This window comes from Triplophysa dalaica, chromosome 25, assembly GCF_015846415.1.
Source record: "Triplophysa dalaica isolate WHDGS20190420 chromosome 25, ASM1584641v1, whole genome shotgun sequence".
Taxonomy (NCBI): Eukaryota; Metazoa; Chordata; class Actinopteri; order Cypriniformes; family Nemacheilidae; genus Triplophysa; species Triplophysa dalaica.
Window position 1 is genome coordinate 8,550,806 of NC_079566.1, and position 12,461 is coordinate 8,563,266.

A 12,461-nucleotide genomic window follows, 5' to 3' on the forward strand; every position below is an offset into this window, starting at 1 on the left:
AAAATGACAAAAGCACAACAAAATTGCTGAAAAGTAAAATGAACTAAAATTAATATATATATATATATATATAAAAATTAAATATCATCAAATATCATATCAAATTTAAATAATAATAAATGCCCAATTAAAAGTATTTATGAAACTGAAAATAACTGATAATCGAATAAACTGAATAAAAAATAAAATACCTTTCAGCTATATAACTTTATCAAAATAAAAAAATGCACAATTACAGCAAAATGGCTAAAAAAATAACATTAACTAAAATTCTAATTCTAATTTTATAAAATAAAGGAAGGCAATTCAAAATATTTCATTAAACTAAAAAAATCTATTATAAGTGAACAGAGCAAATAACTGGTTTGTTCTGCATGTGCTTTGTGAATGAGGCCTATTGTGTAACATAAATATAAAGTCATGAATACTTTGAAATACAAAAAACTTTGGAAAAGAAGTTAAATAGTTTCTAACCGATACAAATGGAGTAAACTGTAAGATACATAGTCACTATAAGCACAGCTTCTGTGGGTCAAAAGCAGGAAGGTTTAAACATTTCTTGGGCATTTCTCAAGTATTTCTTAATGCACACATGAAGAACAAAGACTTTACAAATTTTGGGTGGAGAAATATGTAAGAAATATGGGAAAGGAAGGGAGGAGAACTAATACAGAGCCACAGAAGTTCCACAGAGAATGTGAACCAAATCCACCTTGGGTCTTAAAGGAGCATGCAGGGCCAAACAACGACCAGAGAAATAGTCTACAGCCGTTGAACGGTGCTTCAAGCTTGTTTGCTTTTGGTTTGTGGCGGGGACAGAGTTCCACTCAGCGCTGGATGAATGAGTTCATTTATTCCACACGATGGGTCTGGGGGTCTCTCCTACGCAGGAGGAAACTTAGCCATATTTGTTAGCAAGAGGGGTTTTAGGTGGTCCGTGTGAGGAAGGAAAACATTTATGAAATGCTTTTTTTCTACTGGAATGAAAATGATGACTTGAGTCGTGGAGGTCTGGGCTGGGAAACTGTGAACTGTTTAATTTCAAATTGGCTCCACTGGCAAGGACGACACTGAATGCAGTCTTGATGGGAGTGGACCCAGAACGTCAAAAAGGGTGGGAAAATGTGAAGACAACCAGTACCAAAGGAATTGGGTCTCTCTCTCTTTTTTTTACTGCCGTGGTGCCATTGAAAAGCTAAGATGGCGAACTTAGAAATAGCTCTTAGGAAGTTCTCTCAGGTTAATGATCACCAGCATCTGCTACTGCTGCAGATTAACCTGAAGGCACACCGGGAAGCCTGCTGAACCCTTGCCCAGGGAGCAGATAGAAAGAAAGCAGGGGATGCTTGAGGAATGAAAGGCACTGCAACTGGCCTACATTCATGCACTTTTCAGGGTTCTTACAAAAGCGGGTGGTGAGGGGGAGAACTTGCATTGTACCGAGAATGTAAATGAGAAAGAGTGAGAAGAAAATAGGGCATGCAGTTTCAGGACAGTTTTAGGACACACACACACATATACGGGATTATACTGCAATACTGATTATACCACCGTAGACTTGTGGGAATGCATTAGAATGCAGTCGTATGTGTGTGCACGCTCAAAAACTTTAAAGTCCGAGTGTTTAATAGTAAAATGCGGGACCTTCAATGACAAGGTCTCCATGACTACAGTCTTACTACGTGCCAGACTTTCTTGTAAAAAACATCATTATCCCCGAATCTCAAGGCGAAAAGAAGAATAACATAGACTCTGGGCTTGAATAACATTATTGCCTTTTTGTTACCTGCCATTGCAAATAAAACACAATGATAGGAAAACATTCTTACCAGGCCTACATTTACTATTTTTGGTGAAAGATCTCTATAGAAACAAATGAAAATGATCGCAAACTGTGCTTAATGAACTTAATAAGGACTTTAATGACAGCCCTTTCTCGTTCCGTGACCTTGTGTGTGCATTTGTGTACGATTGTTGGCAGGCCCCAATAAGAAACGCTACACCCCACTGTAATTAGGGGGATGTGGAATTGTACCCCTAGAGAGTGTGGTTTGCACGGCCCCGTGGACATGCCAGCACAAACTGAGTTTATATTGAACAAATAAAGAAAGAATTCCATCTTTCTTGTCTTTTGTACTCTCGATCTCCTCAGTCTCGCTACCAAACAATTTCGTCTTGTAATTCTGTGAACATGCGTTTATTTATCAGCCTCATGCATGAACACACACTGCCGGTCACTCAAGCATATACAGATACCCCGGACACATAAACAACACATACACGCACACGCGTGCAACCTTATAACTAGGATAAAGACATGAGTAGGGTTTTAGGGTAAAAGGTCATGACCTCCACTTTCCAGAATGCCACGTAGGCTAATCCTTGATCTACAGCTCACTTAAAGGATAATTCATCCAAAAATAAAAATTCTGTCATCATTTATTCACCCTCGTGTCGCTCAAAACTTGAACAGCTCTTCCTTCCGTGGAACACAAAGGAAGATATTTTGAGAAATGTTTGGTTTGGTGTCCATACAATAGAAGCCAATTGATGGCTACAAACATTTTTTTAAATATCTTCTTTTGTGTTCTGCAAAAGAAATTCGTTACATGAGGGTAAATAAATGATGAACGAAACTATCCCTCGATTATTATCTTAAAACCGACTAATAAAAGGGTTTCAGAGCTGTAAAATAAGTCAAAATAAAACATTTAATATGCAAAAACATTTTATACTTGTTTATAGACATCTAAGGCAATAATGGTTTAGTTTAATAATATTGATAAATGTTTTTTTTCTGTTTCAAAGTTGCCCAAGCATTTTGGACTGCGGATTTAATGTGCAGACTTACTGTTTTATACTGTAGTTGTTGTCTTAAACTAGGACTTTGGGGGCTGTCAAACAGGAATCAAATTCTGTACTTGGTAGGCAGCTCCAGAAACGCACTTTTAACAATCAAATTGTCTCCATCGATGTTCCTGGAGTGTGCAGTCAGCTAAAACTTATCAAAGAGCTAAACAACCTGCCATATTTATTTATAAATTTATTTAAAACCTTGCAAAATGTAGAGGTTACAGATGTGGCACTGACTCCATCTGCTTCAAAACTGTTCTTTACAACACTTTATAAAAAATCTTTAATATCTAAAAGGTTTCTTCTCCGTTGGAGAGAAAATGCACTCTTTCCAATATTTTTAAACAGACCTAAAAATTGTCTCTCCTAGAGTTACAGAAGAGATCTCAACAATGTCAAAATACAGTTCTAGCTCTCAAGGGCTCTTCATGGCAAGTGGTGTGTATGTCAGAATGGTAGTTCATAATTTAGAGCTGTAATCTGGGCTTTATCTCGCTCTCTGCACACTGCAGAGGTGGATTTGAGAGAATCCATCCGGATCACGTCTGTTATTGTCTGTCTCCACTGGAGCTGAAAGCTTTTGAGGGTGCATGAAATCTCCAGGAAATTGACTCAACGATGTGTCCTGTACTCTCTTACCCTGTTTCTCGGCTTCCTATTATTGTAATGCCTGGATTGGTTGAACTGTTTCTGCAAACACACCTCTAAACTTTTTTTACAATCACAGTGAAGATAAATAGACTACATCTGCCAGATTACATAGCAAGTCATTGATTTCTGTGTGAAACAGGGATACTATGTGGGTAAAACTGCAAATATAGATTACTTTACAATCGAACAATCATCTCTTTGCATCCCTTACCATAAAAAATGCATGTGACTTACAACAGGTTTTTATACAGTTTAAGCTTATACAGCAGGGCTGTCAAGTGATCAATCGTGGTTAATCACGTTTAGAATAAAAGTTTGCACAATACAGTATATGTCTGTGTACTTTGCATTTTAATTTTGTATTTATAAAAACATACACTTGGATGCATATAATCAAGAAAGAGATGAAGAGAGATAAAATCGTACTGTAAGAAAAAAACATAAAAACGATAAATTACACAAATATGTGAAATTGTGAGAGGGTGTGTAAAATTTTGTAATTTAATTATTGTCTAGAAAATATGTTATGTCTAATGACTACATAAGGGGAAAAAATATATTTAAAAAATGCTTTTTTTATGATCGCATATTTAAAACACATACAAACAAAGTTTTAGTAAACTATACTAACTATGTTAATATATAAAGATTAAATGTTTTTGTGGCACTAAATTATTAGCTGAAATAAATAAAAACCAAAATAAAATGAATCCAATTTAACAAATATATTTAACTACACAGCAATATAATACAAAGTAAATAAAAAGACAAATCCACATAACAAGATTGCTCAAATTTAGCTAACAGGAAAACTAAAAATATACAAATAAAAGATAATTTAAAACAAAACTAAAATTCTGATATATGCAAATACAGCAAAAATAATGTAAACTATATTGATATTATAAGTGTCAGTTATACTGTGGTATTTTTTATATTTCAATACTCTTTGCATCCGAGATCATATCGACTGTAGGTCTGCATTAAAAATTATATACCTTTTCCTGATAGTATTATGTAGGCACCACCAATATAAAGAGTTTAGATTTCATTACCCAGACTATATGGCGCTGATTTAGAATCAGAATTGAAACAGAAACCAATAATGTTCCATTAATTATGTAACATATGATACTGAATGTATCATATGTTACATAATCATTCCAAAAACAGGAAGGATTTATTTCTTCCTCTTTTAAATATTCAAAATAAATGCATGTTAAAAAAAGATAGTGACCTCCTTCACTAAGCTCAGATAAACCTGTTGCAAGGACAGATACAGACCCATCTGGTCATCTGCAAAAATTCAAGCACACCTGAGCTCATGCAGGGCAGTGGGATGATGATAAAGTTAGACCAAATCCTTTAGTCTTTGCTAACATATCCGAGCACAGTAGCTTCCGGCTGGATAAACTGTCATTGCACAGGCTGAGAGCGTTTAACGCTAGCATCATGATGTGCCCTAGATAAACCTGTCAGCCAGGCAAATGAGGAATGTTTTCAGCTTTATAAATGAATCAGTAGAGAATTTGTTGAACTTTTACTTGACAAAGGCCTCAATGTTGCCGCTCGTACCCCGCTGCCTCTCCTCTCACCTGCCGCAGTAAGATAGCGGCTCTATCACAACAGCTTAATGATTTAGTATCTCTGCGAGGTCTAGACGCCAAGTGCGCAGCGTTTCCATGGAAACTGTGCTCTGAATCCATATATACCAGATTTAAGAATATGTGTTCATGAATAGTCCAGAATGGACCAGATAACTTCATTTGGAAGAAAAAGAGAGAGCGCATATATTTTGATTTAACACATTGAATCTTTCTGATTTTTGTGTGTGGAATGTACTGAAAATATGATGATCTTTGCTAAAACATGAAGCTAATTTGAATATATTTGTGTCCATACAATGGACGGCAGTGGGGTCAATATTGTTTGGTTACCAGCGTTCTTCGAAATATCTTCTGTTCTGTTCTGCATAAGAAAGAAAGTCAAACAGGTTTGTAATAATTTGAGGGTCTGTGAATGATAAAGAAGAATTCATGTTATACTGCAGCCTGCATGGGCCATGTTGAAAAATTATTTGGCCACCCGACTCTAATTTACAGCCAGTTTGTGATGAATCAATATCACAAGGCATGTATGCTGAAGAATAGGCGTGTGGCTTGAAAAATCTGTGTCTTTGTGTTGTAACTCTGGTTCATGCCCCATTTCCAACACACAATTCACTCTCCCACAGCATGCTGTTTTTTCGCTAATTTCCCTAAACGTTGATCCGCAGCAATCTCCATTGTCTATCTGTTGTTTTCTCATCCCCTAACAAGCTCTCATTGTTCCTCGGCGACCGTCCCGTGCTCCCTGCATAACTGACCCACTGGCATTCCGTACCGATCGGCTTCTGACACACATCATGGATGTTTTGATATTTTGGGACCTGTACACACACCCAGTCTTTTCTCAGAGTGTCCCCACATACCCCAGTGAGTATGCTTCTCCCAACCCCCCAGCTGTCCCTATCCCATCATCCCCCTGCGGCCGCATTGGCAGTGGTGTCCGGCACACGCCTATAGTGGGGAATGCAGAAACCAAAGCCTCGCTCTCTCTCTTACATCAATGCTCTTTTTCAGCATCTCACTTTCTCATTTACTGGATATCAATAACTCTTGGCCTGTGCTCCTGGGCTTCCACGCCCCAGTCATAAGTTCTGTTTCGAGGGCTAGTGAACGGCAAATGTAGACAGCTGCGTTCAATAGCAGCATCCTAAGCAGCATCCATCCGAAATAGAGACTCAATTTGTTTATAAACAATAGTACTACTACTACTCATTGATATGTGGTAATGGATATGCAACCATTTTAGAAAGTGGATAAAATAAATGGAGATTAAATTTTCTTATAAACAAATATAACTTCTACTAATATAGACAGCCACAGAAAATATAAGAGATGCAAAATGCAAACTACATATCAGGGAATATGGCTTTAAAAATGCATAGAAAATTGTCTTTTCCGATGTCTTTCTCTCAATCCACCCTCTCTGATTACCTCAACCTGCGTCACACTTCTGCATTTCCTGTCTCACATTGTTTCAGTATCTCTGATTGCGTCTGATCTGGCGCAAAATCTCTCTCTCTCCCTCTCTCGGCAGTAATGCGATCAGGTGCAGTGAGTGAGTTGACTCCACTCCAGTAACTGCATTAAGCTCCTATCTTCTGTAACATCTGCCCCTATTGCCCATATCACTGATCGCAAGGCCAGGGTCACTCAGGCCAGAGCTGTTCCTGGAATAAACACACAAACACCACATCACAGGTTTGTAATGGAGGCACCCTCTCTCTCTCCCGTCGGTACATGCGATCTATATTCACTTATCTCCACCGCAATAGCCCTACAGATGCCAGTGAATCTATAGATCAGATAACACCTGCTAGTCTCACACAAACACGTGCACACATATACACAAAGGGCTTCCCGAGAAGCTGGGCACCAACTGAAGTACAAATGTTCTTAATTTAGTGCAGTCATAGCATGTTATGGCACACTGTATATTAATAAATATTACTTAAAATAATTAAGTAAATAATGAACAAATATTACTTTAAATAATAGATTTCGTAGATATTAATCATGGTATGTATATGGGATTAATATTTAAATAAATAAAATACAAATAGGAAATAATAAAACGTATACATTTTTATCAAATTGATATTATTGATATTAAGAAAGTTCCTTTTTACCAACAGAAATGCATGATCATCAAAGGCTATAACTGAAGAGCACTTTTCCAAAACGCTATATGAAAATGAAAATGACTTTTTTTACCTAGATTTAGTTAATATTCAATTTATCCTGTTAAAATGGTCTGTTGTCTCAGTCTGAACATGTTAAACAATGATTGTTAAATGAAACAACAATATTGTTGATTATAAATTCTGAAAATTTATCAAAAATCCATCCTTTTTTTCAATTTCTTTTGGTTTATTTCTTTTTAAAAACAAACAAACAAGAGCACATGCAACATATGACATCAGGGACTCAAACTATAAATTAATATAAATCAAATAAATCCAAATGCATGAAATAAATAAGAGCCAAATAAAATAAATAGAAACAATCTAAATGGTAAAATAAAATAAATATTTCCAATTTCGTGTTTCAATATTGTCCACCACATAAAACAAATAATTTAAAAATAACACGCATACAAATGCCACAAAGGAGCGAATTCTGATTGGTCGAGAGGACATATCGCATTTAGGCTAAAAACAGGTTCGGCGCTTATAGCGTTTTGGAAAGGAACTGCATCTTGCAGTACATTTTAAACAAGGAAATATAGCGATTTGGCATGAAACATTGATGGAGCAGTGAATAGGTTTAGTACACAGTAAAATTGCATGACAAACTCATTTTTTTTTAAATTTGGCATTTAATACGTTTTGGAAAAGAGCTCTTCAACTGTACCACATAAGATTTCTCATTTAAGTTGGTCACCAAATTTAGCTGCAGCCATCAACCCTTGAAAATAAAGGTTCTCTTATTTCCTTTTACACTTCAGATAAACTTCACGCTATTCCAAACAAGCACTCCGACTGATAAACACGCTCTGCTGATGGGCCATTTTTCTACAGTGCATTACTGCTTTCCCTATCCTGCCCTGCTTCTTGGAATAATTGAAGGCTGTTGAAGTGAAGTGTGCTCTCGCGTGAGTCAACACACGCTCTCGGCTAATGCACAAACTGATGCCTGCTCTGTTCAATTAATTGGACATTCCACTTAACAAGGCAGTCTGACACACACTTCCTCGAACAGGAGGCTACAGTGGAACGGAAAAGAGGAAAAGACGTTTGCTATACGGCATCGCGCTTCAGAAAACACTGAAGACCCAAGTCTCTGTGATAGTGGTGGAGATTGACAGAGCCAAACTGTGACCACCTGGCTGCCTGCCAGATGTTTCTCAACGGGGATGCCCGGCCGCTGCCTGCCAGTCTGCCGACCTCTTTGAATTTACGCAGACTGAGTTAGTAGCATTTTGTTTAAATTTTTTAGCTGAACTAAAAATATTGAATATTTTTTCATATATAATTGTGTATCACCCCGAATATATTGCTGCTGTCCTTCTAAACCTTGCATCTCCATATTTTTTTATTTCAATTTGTTGTCATAAATCATTATAAGTCACGCTTTTTTGCAAATATCCTACCGATAAAAAATATTTTGACAACACAGTATTTTATCATTTAAAAAGCACAGTATTTTTTCCATTTCCTTAAAAGCTGTTAATTTGGTCATATGAGGTTTTGAAAGGACAACAACGATATATTTTACTCTAAATTGTAACTGTTAAATAAATTGACTACAGTAAATACAGTAAAAGAGGTTATTGATCATAACACCCATCCAAAACATGTGTTTAGTTTGGCATATCCCCGATCTATACAGAAAGTTTTGTAAATCCCCATCCGTTCTAACAGGATTCATTCATATACTGTATTCACACAGTACTGCATTGATTCACTTTAATACTGAGGCACTTTAGCCGTGAGACTTTCTGTTTCCAAATCTGTCCGTTGAAGTGTAATTGCTTTTAAAGAAGATTGGAAGCCAAGGTGGCGTCAGCCCTTAATGTCGGGCCGAGACAAATAGTCTGTTGACTGAAAAGCTCAACTAAACAACTGTCCTCTAGCGCTCTTAAATATAGTGTGATTACAGCAGTGCTTCTCATTCAAACCGCACTCGCACGTAAATTATCTAACACCACATCCAACGCTCCGCTCTCCCTGCGATGGAAACACAAGGACACATTCTGGACCTTAAAGCTGGGCGGATTATTTTGAGATGTACATGCATGAATAGCTCAATGCTGTCCGGGGGAACGGACCATCTGACGACTGAATATATAAACCCTGAATTTTCCATTAGAACACAACCGGGCTCTCGCAAAAGAAGGCAAAACAAGAGCGCGTGTTTACAGGCCGAATGATGGGTGACATTTCAAAATGCTGCATGCAAATAGACTCAGTGCTGACCTTCTTCTACTCTGCTTTTGGATTGTTGGCTTACAGACCGCTGAACTCGTTCTAATTGACTCTGGGATCGGGCACGGCGCATCGATCACAAATCAAGTTTATTGATTGGCTGCTGGATGTGTCAGGACGGCTGTGCTGATTTCCTCAAATAAGACAGACAGCACGGCTGGTCCAGGCATCAGATCTTTGACAAGCATGACCGTGATTTTCAAACAGTCAACTGAATATAGAGAGCAGGAACAATATGCCGCCTGGTCTGCATGTTTAAAACATTAAAGAGAGATCACCAAAAACTGATGGACTTTCCAATACCAATACGAAATCACTTCTTCTTCGCTGCTCAGAATGCATAATGTCATCAAAAGCAACCACTGCTTAGAGCCGTGGTTCTCAAACTTTTTTGTTGTAAGGCCCCCTTTGTGTAGTGTGCATTCCTTTGCGGCCCCCCAAATAAAGACTTATAATCTTCCAATTAAACCAAGAATATATTACGTTAAACAATGCTTAACATAAATTCTTTTGGTTTGTTGCGTTGTTTTTCAGATGTTTGATTGCACAAAATTTATGATAAATATTAATGTTTCTAAAATGCAACAAAATCTTTGGCCCCCCTGGAACCATCTTGGGGCCCCCCCAGGAGGCCAGGGCCCCAAGTTTTGAGAAATGAAAACATGCGAGCAGTATGTCCCCTAGTTGGCAGTAATTCAGAGTGGATCAACCAGCCAGTAAAACAGCGACTTAATAAAAAAAAAATTGTCAAATGTCTGTCAGATAATAAAAATACTCTAGATTGTATGTATTTGTTCATGTTTTATAAAGGGATAAGTCTGAAGCACAGCATAAAATAGTTCTATCAATTCAAACAGGGCTAGTAGTATATACAGTTGTATACCGATACACAGCCAGGCATCAACTCAACTTTATTTATGTAGCGCTTTTTACAATTTTCAATTTTTACCAAGCAGCTGTACATGAGACACATTGAACTTATCATTTACTTATCCTTGTGTCATTCCAAACCTGTATGACTTTCTTCTGCAAAACATAAAATAAGATATTTTGAAGAACAGTTAACCAAACAACACCACTGTATGGATACAAAACATTTCTGAAAATATCTCTTATGTTCCAGAGAAGAAAGGGGTTTTCAATAAAAAAAAAGAGTTAACTAAAAGTTTTTTGGCTCTATTCTGTCTATCAATGGATTTTTGTTCACTTCTCATCAGTCCGAGCCGCTGGGCGGTTTCACGTCGTAGTCTTAGTCAAGTAAAATGTCTCCCCTCGATCTGACCCTGAGGTCTTGGATCAGTACGGCCGGCATTACTACACATTTCCTTCATGGTGTAAAAACAGTTGTCTAAACTGTGTGACAGTATACAAGCTATCGCTATGTGACATATGGTTATTCTGAACTGTATAACAGGACTATATTTCGCCCGTATGGTACGCAGATGTTAAATAGATGCTGTTGTCTTCGTGAATATTCTGCCATAATCATAATCAGTAGTGAGAAATTGATGCAAATTTACATCGCTTCTCTTCTCTGCACATTTCCGTCTTGTAGCTAATTTTCCTCCCATCTGTGTGTGTGTGTGAGCTGAGATAACAACTCACTCATCTGCAACTTCAATTACTTGTCAACAAACAGCCTTATAACACTCATGTGCCCTAATGAGCTTTTAGTGACTCCCCAGCCCTTCACACAAAAACACAAATACACACACACACACACACACACACACATTTTTTACAGTTACCACGCATTAGTTATGAACCTTTTTGAAAATGTAATAATAAGAGATAATCATCATGCTTTTTCAAAATTGAAGAACTAAGAACTTGTCCACACTAATACATTTTCACTTTACTTTGAGTTTTAAAATGCTCTTAGCGTTTGCATTTATCCATGTACTGTACATGAGTCAAACGTAAAACACTTCATCCACTGTCAATTCTGTCAGGTGTTTGTTCATTTTTCTGCCTTATTATAATATAGCAGCAATACCATAAATACACAATTAAAACTTCCTCGATTCACGCTGCGGAATAATGACTTAATATTCTGTCTCCCTGCTATCCTTCTGAAACCTTGTATCTCCATATTTCCTTATTTTTATGTTTTGCCATAAATCATTATTTTCAGTCTCACTTTGTTTGTCACTGGGTTTCGCAAATATCTAACAAATAAAAAAGTTATAATAAAAATTAGACAAAACAGTATTTAATCGTTTATAAAGTACAGTGTTTTAATCATTTATAAAGTACAGCAAATTTGGACAGCTATCAAACATGAGAGCAGCCATTAAAAGCCTAGAGCATTTGTGGTTTGCTTGTGTGTGTTAGTGTGTGTTAACGTATACCATACCATGAGCTGCACTGACTCAATGTTTTTGATTTGGAAATGGGCAGTATTGCGATGTCACGCTGACATATGTTTCCTTGTGTGTGTAGGAGTGGCCATATGGGCAAAAAAGATTACCAGGCTGTGTCTGGAACCAAAAGTAGGAACAGAAAGCAAAGAGATGAGTGTACTTGTAGTATAGATCGGCAATTTACAGAAGCACGAGCTCGGTTCCAACTGCGCAAGGAGCCGCATTCCAATAAGCAGACGGTATTTTAAGTGCTGTGGGGTCCTAACAATGTGTGTGTGTGTGTGTGAGTGAAGGGCCAATATATGCATCTACGGCACTTAGATGGAAGAGAAACCAAGCAGGAGTTATTTCACCAAAATCTAATTAACTGCTAATTGTTACATCCATCGCTATGGGTTGTCCAGTGGTCTGTTTATAGGACGTGTGGATGTATTACAGCAGGGGAAACAACTTTACCTCATCTCTGAGATCTCACGCATGAGTGAAACACAAATTAAGGGCATTCAGCGGAGTAGAGCATCGATCAACGTCACAAACCGCAAGCGACGGTGATGAACTGCAGC

At 37.4% G+C, this 12,461-nt stretch overlaps 1 protein-coding gene across 2 annotated transcripts in view; it reads left to right on the top strand.

The window, feature by feature from the left end:
• LOC130415633 (exostosin-1c) overlaps positions 1 to 12,461 on the top strand; it is a 42,704-nt gene that overhangs the window by 9,175 nt on the left and 21,068 nt on the right. The gene's annotated exons all lie outside the window — the stretch shown is intronic.